This window comes from Vicugna pacos, chromosome 22 (assembly GCF_048564905.1).
Source record: "Vicugna pacos chromosome 22, VicPac4, whole genome shotgun sequence".
NCBI classification, from domain to species: Eukaryota; Metazoa; Chordata; class Mammalia; order Artiodactyla; family Camelidae; genus Vicugna; species Vicugna pacos.
In genome coordinates, this window is record NC_133008.1 from 14,024,289 (window position 1) to 14,037,494 (window position 13,206).

The 13,206-nt window shown below is 48.1% G+C and overlaps 1 protein-coding gene across 1 annotated transcript in view; it reads left to right on the plus strand.

The window, feature by feature from the left end:
- The window catches only part of SLIT3 (slit guidance ligand 3), a 572,835-nt gene that overhangs the window by 146,841 nt on the left and 412,788 nt on the right, over positions 1–13,206 (plus strand). The window lies entirely within an intron of this gene.

Here is a 13,206-nt window from a genome sequence, read left to right on the forward strand (position 1 = left end):
CTCAGGGCTCCCGACGTCGGAGCCACCACAGCTTAGGGCTGTTTAGGGCACACGGGTGAGGGAGGCAGGGGGCGAGCCAGGAAAAGCCCCTGGCAGGAGGGTATCCTGGCCAGGCGCTGAGCAGAGAGGGTGGTCTGAGATCCAGGGTGGGCTAATGAGAGGAGAGACTTGGATGGATCGGAGAAGGGGAGGGGAGTAAGTTACCAGTCCCCTGAGGCCTCCTCACGGAGCTTGCCAGAAATAGATACCCTTCTCCTGCCTCCCGCTTTGAAGCAGGCTGTTTTGCTATGTGTGTGTGTGTGTGTGTGTGTGTGAGAGAGAGAGAGAGAGAGAGAGAGAGAGAGAGAGAGGGAGAGAGAACAAGGGAGAAGGAGGGAAGGAGGATGCATGTTTGAATTAATCCGATGAGTAAGTGTTTTCCTATTAAGTTCCACCCCATCCATAGGGCCGAGCAAGGCCTTTTCAAAGCCCCGATCATCTGGATCTGAGTAATCTGCCGACCTAACAGGAGAAGCTCTCATGAACCCAGCAGCCATGGAACTCATGAATAATCATGGCCTTTGGTGAAGCTGTCTGGGTACCAGGCAGATGGGTGGTCAGGATCTGAGGTGCAGAGGCCTGAAAGCAAGTCCTGGATCCCCAGGATTGAGTCTTAGGCTGTAAGGACTCAACTCTCACATATGTGTATATAATCTATATGGTGTAGGTATATAAATACGTGTATAGGTGTGTATATATGCATACGTAGAGTCATGTGTATTAGGTACATGTGTACACACACTGCACACACCTGTGCTTCTAATCAGAAAAATACCCTGGCCCATTCTGTAGATGGGAAAACTGAGCTCAGGCCCAGACTCAGGGCTCAGGCTTGTTTTTAGGAGTTGAAAGCAGGGGCCAAGGGTCATCAAGTTTAACCTCCAAAATGGTCGCTTTAGCAATTCTGCCCTCTGCATGATTGACCCGTGGTCCAGTCGGACCCATGATTGAACTGCCACCTCCTGCCCCTTCAGGAATACAGGTGGTCACGTGACGGTCCGGGGGCATAGGATGGTGGAGCGGAGTTCTGGCTGACAGCATCTCCGCTTCGGCGGCAGAGGGTGGGCGGGGCTCCATGGCGTGGGTCCTGGAGAGCATACTGGGACATGTAGCCAGGTGACGTGCAGGGACCCCCTTTGGTTTAGACGTCTTTCAGTTCACCACCGATACTTCCATCTGCTAGTTCATGCTGCTTTCTCTGTTTCCTAGTCAGTGTTAACCGCTGAGAAGTCTGCCGCTTTGGGGGAACGCTCTGGGGAAGGGGTCCTCCTCTCCCCCTGGGCTGGATGCTGACAGTGACATCCAGCCCAGCTCCTCCCCAAATGGTGGGAAAATTGAGTCAACTTAATTTCTAGTTCTCCTGGTCCAGCATCCTGGCCCCTTTCCTTTTGTTCCGGAGACTGTCCTGGGAGGAGCAGGGTTGAGAAAGGCGCTGGCCTTTCCCTGTTCGGGACATGACATGGAAGACCACGCTGGTGAGGCGGTGAAGTTGGGACTGACTGGGGCCTGCTTTCTCACGGACCTGAGGCTGTTGCCTCAGGTCCCTCAGTCTCTGGGAACAAAGGGAGCTTCTGTCCCATTTAGTAGGGCCTTCCCAGCCCACCCCCGAGGTGGTGAAGGGGCGGCGGGAAGATGGATCCAAGAAGGCCAAGGCTGGGAAGCAGCGCAGGGATCTTAGAGCTTGTTCAGTCCAGTCCTTTCCCAGCTTCCAGTGTTTTGAAGACTTCCTGACGTTTCTTGTCTCTGCCCCTCAGAGAGAGCTACGTGTACTTTACACCATGACCCAGGACACAGACGCATAGAAATATAGAAATGCAGAAAGAAGACAGCCATGGAGCAATACTTACCCTTCTGGTATCACTGGCGGCGAGGGCAAGTATTGGTCCTGTGTTTCTGGTGGTTTCTACGCTACTTCATGTTTTGAAAGTCTTCGTGTTGATGGTAGTTAACAGTTGGTGGGGTGGAGAAGAGATCACCGCCCACAGGGTGAAAGAATACTGGTCTGGCAGAGGAGGCAGAGGCACAGGGAAGGGAAATGATTTACCCAGGGTCACACGTCACGCACGGACATTTATCCAGCAGCTACTACGTGCAAGGAACTGCCCCAGGCCGTAGAGGGATCGTGGGGAGCAGAGCGCATGTGATCTCCACCCTCCCGGTGCTTAGCGCCTCATGGGGGAGGTAGACGTGAAACAGAAGCACAAACAGACCGACGTGCACAATCATGGTACAAGGTGGGACCGGTGCTGTGGGGGAAGCAAGCCCAGAGCTCCAGGGCAGACCCGCTGGAGGCGCAGGGATGGCCGGCGCCTGCTTTTTGATTGGGTGGTCGGGAAAGGTCTCCTTGCAACATTAAGCCAAGAGAATTAGGCAACTACGGAGGGAAGGCAGGAGTTGTTGGAGTGGAGGGGGCGTGTTTTGAAAAAAGGGGGCAGCAAGGATGGAGACCTTGGGTCAAAGAAGAATGGAACCGGAGCTGAAAGAAAGCCGGCGTGTCTGGAGCAGAGTGATAGGGAGAGAGGCCTGCGATGCTCACACAGAGACCCAAGAGCTCACCCCTGAAGGCCTTTGGACTTTCTTCTAAGTGGGAGCCACTGAAAGAGCTTAAAGCAGGTATTGGCATGGTCCCATCTATGGCTTTCATATATCCCCTGGGCTCCTAGGTGGAGAGAAGGTTGGAGGGGGGAGTGTGGAAGAGGAAGATCAGTGGATTTTAGTCTACAAATTCTCCGTAAAGACCAAAGGATCCGCCTTTGCAGGGGCCCAGCGCTTTGCACACTCGGAAAGACCGCATCATTAATGAAACATTTGCATCTTAGGAAATGATAAAACAGGCTGCTACATGTAAAAATTAAGTAACTCAATTTGTTTTAACAGCTTGTGCTCTAGTACAGCAATTTGTTTGGCACATACACGGGACTCCATCTGAACGGTAATTATGCCACGCTAATTATTTTGCTGCGTCGTGTACATCTGACATTTAATTACGGGCAAGTGTGTGAGGGTAGATTTTCTTCCTCCCTCTGCCTGTCTGACAGGTATAGTGTTGTTGCCCGAACCTCTTTTCCACCTACATTGTCTTTATGCCAACTTGTCATCTGCCACGAAATCGTGTTTCCATGACAGCTTAGCTCAGCCATGTTGCCTGCAACTTGCAGACAATCACCAAAATAAACAGTTGACACAGATGTCATTCTCACCCTCCCGTTCTGCCTCTCCCTCCCGCTTGATCTGGCTCCTACTATGAAGATTGTGTGGGTTTTTTTTTTTCTTTCTTTCCACTTTGAGAGAGGAAAGTGATCCCTGTCAGCCTTGCGCATCCTTTGATACGTTGGCACGTCTCCCCGTGGCTTCTCTTGTGACCTCTGCCCTTCTCCATGGAGACGGCTGGCAGGCTGACTCGTGTGGCCCCGTGTGCAGACGATGTGGCCAGCCGCTGTGGGTGGTAGACAAACAGGCTCCAACTTTGCATTCACGAGAAGGTGGCAAAGATGGGCTCACCTCTCATGATTCCAAGGCTGCGGACCAAGGCTGCGGGGTGCTCTTCAAAGGGTGCCACTGACAAACGCCATCGAGCGCCATCAGGCTGGGTGCCCGGCCACGCCCTGCAGAGATGGGGCTGGGGGCCGGCTGGGGAAGGGCAGAAATGCAGAATCTCCTCGGGAGGAGGGGAGCAAAAGGAAGATGAGTCACGTCAGCACCTCCTGCTGGTCTGTCATCTTGGCTGGTGTGTCTGTAATGGTCTCTCCACGAACAGGAGAGGGCCGTCTGTGCCTCTCTGCTGGAGGGAGGTAGTTGAAAAGAGAAAAGAAGTTGTGAGAGCAGAACAAGAAAGAAGGGAAAGGCTTGGAAATGAAAGTGACCAGAACACCAAAAGGGATTTTTTAGAAAATGTGCATTGCTGCAAGACTCGATCTTAACATAGAGCAAAGGTGCACTGAATCACACACACACAACACACACAACACACAACGTATAAAAGGAATGTCCAGGGGGTTCAGGGATCATGGGAATCCTCCCAAGGCTAGAGCAGGAGCCATTCTTCCCTCTGTGTTCATTGTATTTCCTCTTATACCTGGAGTTAGCCAAGAAATTTGGTGCACCTTAGGGAAATAAAGATTAGACCTAAAGACCTTCAGCTTGGTACAGAATGTGCTCTTTGAGAAGTCCTGGTTCCTGCTGAGTTCAAGCTGTCTTTGATTTGGGTCTTTCCAGCTTATGTTTTGCTATTTCGGACCCAAAGCTGCAGACCCTCTGGGCCAGGAATTTGCATCAGTCCGCGCTCCCCGCGAGAGCCAGGTGAGCCTCTGTTGGTTCGCAAGATGACTGTTGGTGGCACATGGACCAATGTATATTTTTTTCAGTTTAATAGTCATATATTCATTTTAATGTGCATTAATATATGTATAAGCAGACATCAAACACATGTGTTAATGGATATAATAAAGTTTCTTGTACAAATTCAGGTTTGGCATGCCTTCTTGGTTCCTCTCTTCCAGACCTTTCTACTCACTTTACAGACTTGCTTAAAATGCTCTCCTTTTAGGCACCCCATCCTCAGTCATCCCCCCCGGCTCTCTTCAACCCTCTCTTGTCTTACCTCTATTTCTTCCTCCTCCCCTGCTTCCTCTTCCCCTTCCTTCTCCCTGTTACCATCCACAGGTGTTCCCTAGAGATGGGCACGTGTGGGACATCAATCAGGAATGTGTTCAGCTGTAGTGACAGAGAAGTCATGCCCTGGCTTAAAGAAATGGGGCTTTTGAGTCCTGAGGGAGGCACGATAGAGCTGATGCAGCTGTTCCTGGGTGACCTCGAAGTCCCAGGTGCTTTCTTGCCTCCTGGGCCTCCATCCCTCCCAGGTGACCTCCATCTTCATGTCTGCAAGAAGGCTGCTACACAGAAGTGATACCTGTGAAGGCCTCGTTCGGTGTTTAGGAAGTGAAACCCTTCCACGTTCATCTCATTGGCCAGAACTGCTTCACATGGGTGTACCTAGCTGCAAGGGATGTGGAGAGAGAGAGAGAGCATGTTTTAGCTTTACAATCCTCAATAGCAGCGCTGTAGAGGAAGGTGAGGAAGAACTGGATTATGGGTGGTTTAGGGGTGGCTGAACCGGAACGAGCCAAGGGGAAGGACAAGAAGAAGTGTGGAAAGTCACCTCTGTGCTCACGATCTCAGGGTTGAGAAAGTATGTGTTAAAAGTTAACCTTGTGATCTTATATAAGTTGATGTACTGGCACAAATTTATAGAATTAGAAAAGGGCTTAGAGATCATTTGGACCTGGCCCATATTTTAAGAGATGAAGAAACTAAGTCTGAGATAAAGGGGCTTAGTCAAGGCTCAGCCAGACAGGTACCCTCTCTGTAGACCTTGCCAGTCCTGGGGTTCTCCTTTGGACAAAGCATCAGAATCACCTGCAGGGCTTGTTAAAATACCTATCGCTGGGCCCCACCCCCAGAGTTCAGAATCCGGTAGATTCCGGGTGAGGCCTGAGAATATGCATTTTAATCAAGTTCCCAGGTGATGTGGATGCTGCTGGTCCAGGAACCCCGCTTTGAGAAGCACTCTGCTAACCAATTGCAAGCATGCAATTTACAACCAGTAATCCCATGACAGACTTTCCTAAATTGTGCTATTTTAATCTCTGCTTCTTTGTGTGTTCTTTAGCAATTAAATAACATAGTAGCGCACAATGAATGCTTCTAATGAGCCATCTAACCTCAATCTTAACAATTGTCAGTGGTCACATTGTTTGGAAGGCAGTCTCTTTGCTCCTGTGACCTGGCTGTGCCTCAGATGGGATGAACAGTGGTGCATCCTCAGTCACTCTGCCCTTTCCCCAAGGTGACAGCTACCACACATTTAGTGGACCTTTCTGGTCTGTGTTTCCCAGTTTTTTTCCACCGTGTAACAGTATCTATAAACCAAATGTAGCTGCTTTTTGTATATTTTCAAACATTTTACATAAATAGCATCATACTGTGTACATTGTTCTGCAACTTACATTTTGTGTTCAGTGTTAGGCTGAACTCTAGTCATGGCGATACATCTTAATCTGGCTTATTTATTCTGTCTGCTTCATGGTGTTCCGTTTTCACATGCCATGATGCATTTATCCTGCCCCAATGTTTCGAGTTATTTCCAGTAGGATGAATGAGGCTTTGATACTGCTGTTAATAGCAACAGTGTATGGAAGTGGGATGCCATCTTGAACGCTCTTCATGTGGTCACTCATGTAACACATCTTTGTCAGGTAGCTGCTTTGTGCCAGGCGCTATTCTGGGCACCAAGGAATTAGCAGGTGCGAAGTATCTCCCTCCCTTGTGATGCTTACTTCTGGTGATGCTTGCTACAAGTCTATCAGACAGGTGCTAGTATTCACATTTTACAGATGAGGAAACTGAAATTCTCTGTTTTAAGTGACTTATCCTGGTTCCCATAGAAAAGAGTATGGAGTTTTGAATCAAATCATCACATTCCAATTCCAGAGCTATTTCTAATTTTATTGGAATTTCTGGTGAGACTGGTATCAGTGGGACTAACAATTACCATTTCCTCATCCCACTCCTCTTTAGAGGCCTTGATTCTTTTAAAAATAAGCTTTTATTTGGGAATAATTTTAGATTTACAGAAGTTTCAAAGACAGTACAGAGAACATCCATACACCTCATCCGGTTTCCCTCATTATTACCATATTACTATGGTGTGTTTCTCAAAACGAAGAAACGGACATTTGTTACTATAAATTGAACTCCAGACTTTCTTAGGATGTCACCAACGTTCCCATTAATGCCCTCTCTGTTCCAACATCCCATCCAGGGCGCCACACTGCATTAAGTTATCATTGTCTCCCCAGTTGCCTCTGACATGGCAGCTTCTCGGTCTTTCCTAGTTTTTCATGACCTTGACAATCAGTGTACTGAGACCTTGATTTAGCGTCGTTTACCACAGGGGTCCAAATGAGGCAGTATCAAGAATTTAGAGATCCGTAACCAACTCAGCTGACAGTTAGGGTTTGGTGCCTCCTGGCAGTGAAGGGAGGTTGCCGTTTCAGCACAGCAGAAAGGGGCATCTTTTCGACACTGCTGCCTCGGTGCTGCCCTGGCGCAGGGACACAGGGAGACAGTGGGCTGACACGTTGTCCTGAGGCTGGGAGTATGGCAGCTGGTAGGTTTCTGTGACCAAGCAGCTTACTGAGGAGTTACAACCTCGTGCCCACCGATGTCCAGTTCCAAGTGTCTTGTAACCACAGCGTGATGCTGCTCCATTGCCCTCAGGGCTGCCTTTCCCCATGAACGCCTGAGTCTCTCAAAAGTCATTCCTTACTTCTGATTTCTCCCAGTAAAAGCCCTTCTTCAGTGACAAAGGGATGAGTGTGGGCTTCCATTGCCTGGCTTCTGTGATGTGGTCACAAGAGAGAATTTAATAATTACGTTTGTCGGACCCACTGTGCATGTTGGCTAGCAATGTGGCGATATCAGAGAACTCTTTGAAGCAATATCCAAATTGTCGGTTTAAAGAGTTACTAGGCTTTAGGATGGAAGAGCCCAGAAAGGGTCACTTCTTAGAGCCAACTGTTCACTTAGAAGATCAACGTTTTGGGGATGCTTTATGTTTTAAATTTAAATTTTGATTTACATTTGTATTTATTTATATTTAAAATTTATTTTATTTGAAATATATTTTAAATATATATAGTTATGTTTACTTCCATCCCCATTATAAAATAAATGATAAATGCCCACTGTAAAAATTACAGAAATTTTTCAGAAAATAGCACCTAAATATAGTTGTTCATGCTCCACTTCCCAATGACAGTGACCGTTAAGATTTTGCCTCTTTCTATATAGTTACACTTTTGTCCTCAGAACATGTTACATACTTTGCGAAATATTTACACAATGCTGTCATAAGCATTCTACCTGTTACTTTTAAGTAGCTATCAGATAAGATAATAATATCTTATTTAAATAATCTTTATTTCACTTAATCACTCTGATAATATTTGGTTAATTTTCATGCTGAGAGAAGTATTTGTTAAAGTAGAACTTTCCTCTCCTTGTCTATTAAATTATTTCTGTAAAATAGAATCCTGAAAGTGGGGTTACTGGGTTATTTTAAACATTTTTAAGGTTTTTGATACGTTTTGGGGTAGGAGGACCCCTTTTTATGAGGACTCTACGGAAACCATGTAATAACGCTAAATGTCCTAACTTTGTCCTATGTCACTGCTTCTCCTTGGATGTAAAGAAACCTTGACTTAGCCAGAACAGCTCAAGTTCTGACTGACTAATTCATTCGTTCATTGATTCACTCGTTCGCTCACTCAATCATAAGTCTCAATATGAGACACTCTACCAGATGCTGAGGATAAGGTGCTCAGCAAAGCTAGAGCCCCTGCTCTCATGTCCAGAATAGCATTTGGCTCAGGAAGACCCTGATTTGGCTGAGAAAAGATTTAGACCCTTTGGAAAGCATCTCTCACCAGAGGCTTGGTGGTTTAATGCCCACTACGTCCGGTTTTTTTTTTTCTCACTGTGCTCTTCTGATCCTACAGAAAGATGGCCACTCCGCTTTCCATTTGAGAGATACTTGTTTTGAGTCCAGGAGACCAAAAAAAGCGTTTGCTCGGCGCACAGGCAAGCCATTTTGGCTAGAAGGCTGATAGTCATGGACCTTTCGGCTGCTGCCCCCTTTCAATAATTGAAACGCACTCACATGCCTGGTAACAATGGGAAACATAGTCTGGAGGGTTTCTCCGGTGATTTTAAGGGCAGTGCTTGTCTTACTGTTCTCCGCATTGGAAAGTAAAGTCCCTGATTTTATGACTCTGCCTGTCAGATTCTCCTCGTTGGTCCTCTTAACCATGCGTGGGGTTTTCATTTGGCTTTTGCCTTCTTGTGATGAAGACTGGGTCTGAGAGGCACCGTCTTCAAATGGCTTCCTGATAGGATCGGAGGAACAAATGTCTGCCGCTTAGCAGCCAGTGACTGAGGTCAACCGGAGAAACTCTCAGGCTGGCTCTGATGATGAAGCCGTGGTCAGCCGTCTGGGGAACGTTTTGTCTAAATCACTTGAATCACTGAAGTCAGTGCAGACTTTTCATTGTAATTATGTGGATCATGAAGTCCTGATGACTCCCAGTGGATCTCAGCAAAGAATGACTAATGGATCATGGGGTCATTTGGTTAAGTTGGGGAGAAAAATCTGGGCAGCCAAGGGCGAGCCTCGAGGCATTCCCCATCCGTGGCCAGCCTCCAGGAAACGCTGTCTCCTTCTGTCACCCGAAGACCCTGACCCATCAGGGCCTCCCTCCCCAGCCTCATTAGAGGAGAGCCCCAGACACACTGGCAGGTTCACGCGTCTCCAGCTTTGCCCCTTGCCCCCCCGGCGCCTCGAGTGGTTGATATCACCCTGTCAGGAGAGCAGAGTCTGTCCGTGAGCAGAGCTGCAGTGGAGAGCTTGCGAAGGGCAGTGCTCTGTGTGAACCGTGATGTCACTTGTGGGGGTCAGCCTGGCCCAGACTCTGCTCATCATGATGTCACCGCTACAGTCCCTTGGCTCTGAGTCTCAGTTGTTCCTCTCATGTTAACTTGTATTTGTTCATTGGTAATAGGAGAGGAAAGAGGCTCTGAAGATCGTTCAGTATTTTACCTTTAGCAACATCGTGGTGTTCTCTAGATGAGGTCTTGCATATCTATGTCTACCTCCCTTTCTCTGTTTCTCTGCCTCCACCTTCCTCTTCTTGTCCCCTTCCCCGACTCTCCTCTCTCTCTCTTATCTATACACACTTGCTTTTTAATTTTTCAGAGCACCTGTCACTTCTAAATCTAAATAGGATGTCCAAGGTGGATGATTTTTAAAACAAAAATTTATCCCAGGATCTCACATGAGAAAATAGTCCCATAAGATGTTTTGAGGTCAAACGGTGTGCCCTTGGAGCACTGGAATCTAGCCTGGTCTCTGGTACCGATCTCCCCCTGATAAATGTAGTGTCTCCTGCTGTAATTTCTCTCCGTGGGTCCCCGTGCAAGCATGTTGTCGGGTGATGAGCACAGAAGCAAGGTGACCAGAATGAAGTCCCTGTGGGGTGTGAACCCTGGGCCCCCAGCCTGGCTAGAAGCCTGTTTCATCTCCTAGCAAGCTGGCCGCATCTCTACCTGAGGAAAGATAGAGAACTTTGCTCAGGAAATGTGAACCCTCTTCTCAGGCCTTGTTCCTCTCAAGCTGATGGACAGGTATGGAAGGAATGCTTTTGTTGGCAGGAATTCGATGGTGCCCAGGCACAAATGGAAGTCACCTTCTTATCCGTCCTCTCTCTGCTTTGGGGAAGAAGCTGTGGTGGAGGAGGATGCTCTGCAGGGAGAGGGGTGCAGAGCAAGCTGTCTCAGTTTCAGCCAGCTGCCACTTGGCAACGGATTCCGACAACGCCCTCCGGCTCAGTGAGTGTGTGGACGCCGGGAATGTGCCTGGTGGTGAAGGTGGAGTGACCAGTGGGAAAGTAAACCTTCAGTGCAGGTCAGGAACAAGCTGCAGGGACTCCCAAACAAGGGCGTTCCCCACCCTGTGCTGTTAGACACAGCTCCTTCCTAACTGTGACGCTTAGTGTCCCCTTTGCCTCTGTTTCTAGCCAGAAGGCTTTTCGTGGCAAGTAGGTGGCTAAGACAGGAATTGAGACCTAGTTAACCTGAAGTTCCACCAACAGAATTGGCCAAATGCATTATGTTGAAGAGAAGGCTGCACTACTGTTGCAAGTGGTGCTGGGGATATATCTTAGCTCCCGTGCAAAGATGGGCAGGACATGACAGGCAAAAAGCAAAGGCTGTAAACAGTATGCACAGTACATTTCCCTGTTGGCATTCGTGTGTGTGTGTGCGCGTGTGCATGTGCATTTCAAAAATGAGAGTGGAAAGGAATACACCAAAGATCTGAATAATCATCGTTTCTCAAGGTGATGTTACTGGTGATTATTTTTCCTTTTGAGGATTTCTTTGTTTTCCAAACTTTTTTCTTTTCTCTGATGACTTACAATCACTCCAGTTCTAGCAATTTCTACCTAGGTTCATATTCCATATTTACATCTGTGCTTTTCTCTAGGGTTGCTCTGTCCAGTGGGATAGGTTGTGCACTGCACACATTTAGACACGGGTGAGTGGGGTCTGAAATCTGTCTCTTGATCTACTTGCAAAATCATCCCTGGGTTGTGTCTTCCCATAGGAAGGGCAGCCTTTTTCTAATTTAACTGCCCAGAGAGAGATGCCTTTTTCTAATTCATGCAGTGACAGTGGACTTTCCTTTAGCAAATCTGCTTCTCTGTATGTGTGTGTACGTGTGTTGTGTGCATTGCTAACCATTTTAGCCATCTTCTATAACCACCGTATCGTATGATAAAAGGAAATTATTTCCCAGTCTAATTGTCGCAGGATTCTTTCTACTCAGGTTCAGATTTTAGAAATGGCTTTCTCTGCGGGTGAGTGTTCAAGGGTTTTTCAGAAGGACCAGTTTCTTTGGGCCTGGCTACTATCCTTTTATGTGCTTAAATTCATGTTTCCCAGGGGTGAGAATGGATTGAGGGAGGAACAAGAATATCTGACTTTGAAATGTCAGTAATAGACACTGAGCCATCAAAGACCCAAGTAACCCCTGGATGCCAGTAGGTTGCAGGCAGCCTTCGTTGTTCCAGGAGGTGATGATGGCGTCACCAGTGGCCTAAGATGAAGGGACACCGTGACCATGTGGCTGTGCTCTGGGGTGGAAGATGGGCAAATTCTTTCATCCTCTTTTCAGTCCGCATCTCTTCATATGGTCTCACCTTTGTTAATTTGGGGATACCGGGGTAGCGTAACAGTGAGAGCACACAGTAGCATGAGAGATCCAATAGGCGTGAAATAATGGAACTGAACAGCTCCCAGCTTTCTTTCCTCAAGTCAGAGAAAAGCCGTGATGAGCCAGGGGGACGCTGGGCACCAGAGCCCAAGCCTTTGATGACGCACGTGCAAAAGGCAGGCACGTTCCAAAAATAGCTTTCCTGACCCCAGAGATGGGGGCGGCCTTGTTTGAATTTCAGGGTTGGAATAATGACAGTTTTGTGAACAACCAGTTACTCCGGGGTTCTCCTCTTGAGAGTGTGGTCTGAGGCCTTGGCTTGTGTAGGCTAAGTGTGTAATAACATCTGATTGTGCGCCCAGTGATCCGGTGACAGCCTTCACTTTGAGTTCTGTTTCAGAACAGCCTCCTATCTGGAAGCACCTAAACACAGGCCCGGGTGAGGCAGAATTTAGAAGCAGCATTATCTGCAGCGCAGCCTGGGGCCAAGCTGGTCAGCTCCCCACTCTCAGCTCAGTGAAAAGCGACAAGAAGTGTCGCCCTCCACGTTTGGGGGATGGTAAAAGGGGCAGCCATCTGGTAAGCAGAGGGAGTGTCCCCGTGCAGCTTATGAGCAGCCCTAAAATTCCCTAGGAAGTCGGTAGCATTGAAGTGTCAGGTGGTGACTTGCGGGAGAGGAAAACGTACTGAACTAGGAATCATAGCAACTCCCGGATGATCTTGGGTACATCACTGTCCTCGATAGTACCGTCTGTAGTTTGTCACCAGGGGCTCTTCCTGCTGTAAAGCCCCATGGCTTGTGAACAGAACCACTCGCTAAGGATGCCTTAAAGAAAAATTCCAAGGAAAAGCTTTCAAACCAGAAAGAAGTGTAGATTGTTTTTCCCTCCCTCTCTCTCTCTCTGTAGAACACATGTCTGTAATATTTACAGAAGTGAGGTTTTTTTTAAAATGTTAATGATGAGATTGTGTTTGCCTCTTAGAAGAACCTCTAAAGGTAAATACAGAGCAGCGAGGAATATGGAGATGGATGATCTCGTAGACACCGGCGGACCGTGAAAGCCAAGCCCTTTTGGTTCTGGAACGTTGAGCACGGGCAGGACCGTGTGGACAGACCTAGTGGCAGCCAGTGGCTGGGCAGCCGGGCCACCGGGGGTCGCAGGAGGGTCTCCCTGTGGGTGAGTCGTATTGGAGGCACAGACAACAGACTCACGTCCCCGGGGGTGGAGGTTGGGGGCGTTTTTTGCATCGCTGTGGGTGGTGAGTCTAAAGTTCTACAGCGTGAGCTGCCTTAGAACCTGGATTTGGTCTTGCTCTCCACTGAGCGAAACCAAGCAGAG